Raw genomic sequence first — 4387 nt, forward strand, 5'->3', positions numbered from 1 at the left:
CTCTCAATCTTCCCAGAGGCTTGTGGGATCCCAGCTGCTTGGCTTCGTTGCCTTCTAGCTGTTGGGTATTGGCCCCACTATCCCAGCGTCGAAGCAGCCAAGTGAGGATGTGCTCACCTGGACGGCGACTGAAGGCTTTTCGTATTTCTCGCAGCTCACTCAAGGATAGAGACCGAGTAGTTTCTGATTCATCTATGATTTCAGTCTCTTCTTCGTGATGTTGCCGTGATAACGCTGCTTTAGAGCCGCTTGCCTTTTCCTCTTCTCCCTCATCCATAGGAGGCGCTCCTTCCCTTACTAAACGACCTGATCTCCGTTTCCACTGTTTTGTCTTTACTACGGGGGCGACTGATACCAAAGATGGTCGGTCCTCTGGGGTGGTCACAGTGTGTGCTGTCTCATCATCAAATTCAAGAACCTCCCTATCCCCTTGAGGGTGCTGGGCAATGTTAATTGACATCTGATAGGCGTAAGCCAGACCCCAGCAGAGTGCAGCCAGCTAGAGGAGTTCTCTAGTATTGCCAGGGTCAGGGCATACATCTTTCAAACATTCTAACACCTTTCTTGGATTTTGTACTTGTTCAGGGGTGAAATTTAGAACCATTGGAGGAGAAAACCGTGATAGGTACCTGCCCAAATCCCCCCACACACCTTGCCACCCACAACTTTGTCTGGGGACAGGTCCCTGGATAATATTCTTAATAAACTGCTTTGCCTTGGGGAAGAAGACAAACACTACACCTAGTAAGAGGAGGATAATATCTCACCGGGGTATCCAAGATACTGAAAGGCTGCTGTAATTAGCCCACAGGGAGAAAAGTAGAAGACACCACACCCGATATTTTTCACTGATTGACTGCTGGGGGCAAAAAAGAAGGCACTGTAATTCTTAATATTGTCAATAATATAATCTCCAGGAGACCAGGAGGATAACAATGCCGGGCTTGAATACCAAACCAAACTGAAGGCCAGTATGTTACAGCACAACATGTTAAAAAAACAAGCACAGACTTCAACATTTTCTCCGATCGGATGTAAAGGAAAAAAGAAAACAGAGTGGGCTACATACAACATATCCACACAGAAAAGTATTACCAGAAAACCGAGCATTATGACAACCAATATGTTAGTTGTAAATACTTCAATCAATACTACTGTTATCTCAACCCTCGAGCCCCACGTTGGGGGCCAAAAAGGACAGTGGTGGTTTTACTGAGTGGGCAGCCGAGCTCCACCACAAGCGCTCCCTCACTCCCCCTCTCGTCAAAGAGGGAGGGGGAGAAAATACAACACAATCCCGGGGCACGGGATTCTGTCCTCCGGTGGCGCGGGTGCCAGTTGTCCTGTGTTCCGGGGGTCCGAACTCGGGCTGAGTGACGCACGACCATCCCGCGGCTCTGGGCGCCGTTCTTGGGCGACGCATGTGCCAAGCGCACCGGGTTCCCGGTCCGACCTCGGGCGGCGCGGGGCTGGCTGATCCTATAATCTGGGCTCCGGTCTTTGCGATGCGTGTGCTGGACGCACCGGAGACCGTGTGTGACTTCGTGCGGTTCGGGGACGGCGATGCCGAGGCCCGTGTGTCCGGCCTCCGGCGGCGCGGGTGCCGGCTGTCCCGTGGGTCCGAAGTCGGGCGACGTGGGTGCCTGCCGAGCCGTGAAGCGGGAGGCTGCTGCCCACCGGCTCGGACTCTGGCCGTCCCGGAATCCAGCAGGTTCGGTCTCTTGCGGAGCTGCGGCAGGCCGTCCTGCCCTCCCGGGTAGCTCCTGCCGGAGGCGCGGGATGCGACCGTCCCGAGGTCGTAGGCTGCGGTCCTGGGCGACGCGTGTGCTAGCCGCAGCGGGGTCCGGGTCCGACTTTGGCTTTGTCAGGGACGGCGGTCCCGGGCTCCAGGTGTCCGGCCTCGGGCGGCGCGGCCGGCTGTCCCGTGTCCCGGCGATCAGAACTCGGGCGGGTTGGGGGCCGACTGTGCCGTGAAGCGGGAGGCTGCTGTCTGCCGGCTCGGGGTCTGGCCGTGCCGGAGACAGGGGGTTCGGTCCCGTGCGAAGCTGCGGCCGGCCGACCCGCGCTCCCCGTTTCTCTATCCCGGGGCGCGGAATCTGACCCTCGCAAGCTCCTGGGCTCCGTTGTCGGGAGACGCTTGTGCTAGTCGCAGCGGTGCGGCCGGCCGTCCCGATTCTCTGGGATCCGGTCTTGGGCGACGCTTGGGAGCCCAGAAGCTCTTGGGAACCCAGCTGCTAGGGACAGCCGGCCCCGCGCCGCCCGAGGCGGGACACCTGGACACCGCGACCGCCGGCCCCGAGAAGCCGAGTTCGGCCCCGGAGCCCGCGGAGTCTAGCACAAGACCGGTGCCCAGGGTTTCGGGACGGCCGGCCACCGAACCGCACGGCACCGAAAGCCCGCTCTCTGGGAAGCCGGCGGACGCCAGCCCCCCGCTTCACTGCACGGCCGGCCCCCACGCCCCCTGAAGTCGGATCCCCGGGACACGACATAGCCGGCCCCCGCTAGCCGACGGCCCCGGAATCGCCGTCCCCGAACCGTCCGATGTCGGACCCGGCACCCGGTGCTGCTTGCAAACGCGTCGCACAAGACCGGAGCACAGGGGCTCGGAAGAGCCAGCTCCCGCCCTGCCGGAGGCCGGACTCCCGGGCTATGTCCACATGTCTCTTCAATACTTTTAAGGATCCGGTCTCTTACCACTTCCCCGGGCAGCCTGTTCTAATAGCAAAGCACCCCTTCCATGAAGAAATGCTTATTCAGTATCGAGCTAGCCAGTGCTGGTAAACAGAGGTGTTTCTCCCTAGGGGTAGGGCTTGGCATTTCCCTCTCCTGAACTTCAAAAGGTTCCTGCCTGCCCCTATCTGCAGCCTGTCAAGGTTCCTCTGAATGCGCAGCCCCCCCATACAAGCGCCTTTTCCACAGAAGCCACCGACCACCCGCCGCCTTGCCCCCTCCCAATTCGGCCTGCCCCAGGGCGCCACCGACCACCAACCTCCTTGCAGCACCACGCCTCAGCATCCCGAGCTATCCCGACAGCTTCCACCCATCGGGAGGTCCCACTTGTAATAAATGACCGAGTCCCAAATAGGCTTACAATTAATGTTTATGATTTATTAAAGGAATAGAGGTAAGCAAGCAGCGCTGGGTGCGCCAGGAGTCTCTGCTCCACCAAGACGCACACAAGTTACATCAGGCGGCTGTTTTTTATGCTGCTAGGCTAATACATATTCATTACTACTTCTACAAAAGGCAGGGTTATTCTAATTAGTTCCCAGAATCCAAACCCTCCCACTGGTGCAGGCGTTATCAGTCTCCGGTGGTCCCTCTGGGGGCCGCTCGTACTGAAGGCTCGTAGTCTTCCTCCCAGGCTTTGTCCTTTGGTCGTTCTTCAGCTTCTCCCCTCCCCTTATTTAGTAGTTGCTGGGCCAGATGTCAGAAAGCTGTGTCTCGTGCAATAGTCCGCACAGGCACTGCATAGCAAACACACCAAGTAACATTGACTTCAGTTACTCGCAACAGTTACTCACCTGATAAAGAACTGCATGCAATAAAGGCACCAAGTACTACATTATTCTAACAGATCCTACTAGCTGTTACCTCAAAAAGATGTGCGTACCCCTCGCTACTTGGAAACGCATCAGTCCATAAACTCTCATCCCCCTGAAGAAGCCTGCAACTGACCGAAGGAAAAACAAACACCCCAAAGAGCAGCCCAAGCAGAATGAGCTCTCTGAGGGGATGCCTGGGACTCACATACCATTTGGCCCCGACTAGCACCCAAATCCAATCACCTGGGAAGGGAAGGGGCAAAGCACAAGGAAGTAGGAAGAGAGCAGCAGCAGCAGCTGTGGTGTTTGTTTGTTTTTTTTTTTTTTGTGTGTGTGTGTGTGATTTTTCTTTTTATTTTTTAATCAGTTTTAGCTCAAAAGCATGCATAGTGCAGACAAGAGAACTAGGGTGTTTCTAGAAGCAAAAATCCCCATGCTTTTGCTGCAGCTTTCAATATTAAAAGACATTATGACCAAGCAAGTAATTGGAACTCTTCCAACTGGAATTAGCTCAAACTTTTATTTACGTATAAAGAAAAAACTAGGAGTAGAACATCTGCTCCATCTTTTCCTCTTTCACCTTGCCATAGGCAGCTCTGGCTGTGACGTCCCAGATTGCATACTGCGTTTCAGCTTTAACAAATGAAAACCTTTACCCTAACCCTTACCCTTATCCTAACCATTAGCTTACCCTTATTCTTACCCCAAACCTAACCCTAATCCTTACCCTTACCCTAATCCTTACCCTAAACCTAACCCTTTCCCTAAACCTTATCCTCACCCTAAGCCTTACCCTTAGCCTTACCCTAACACTTACCCTTGCCCTAACCCTTACCCGTACC

General features: G+C 55.1%; 1 long non-coding RNA gene across 1 annotated transcript; it reads right to left on the reverse strand.

Moving 5' to 3' along the window:
• Positions 1-3082: 3082 nt before the first annotated feature.
• LOC311428718 lies at positions 3083-3669 on the reverse strand. The gene is made up of 2 exons (XR_014687836.1): positions 3595-3669; positions 3083-3467 (listed from the first exon to the last, which is right to left on the reverse strand). It is a non-coding gene; the product is annotated as an uncharacterized lncRNA (long non-coding RNA).
• Positions 3670-4387: the final 718 nt, after the last annotated feature.

Source organism: Aythya ferina (genome assembly GCF_964211825.1).
Source record: "Aythya ferina genome assembly, contig: HAP1_SCAFFOLD_122, whole genome shotgun sequence".
Classification (NCBI taxonomy): domain Eukaryota; kingdom Metazoa; phylum Chordata; class Aves; order Anseriformes; family Anatidae; genus Aythya; species Aythya ferina.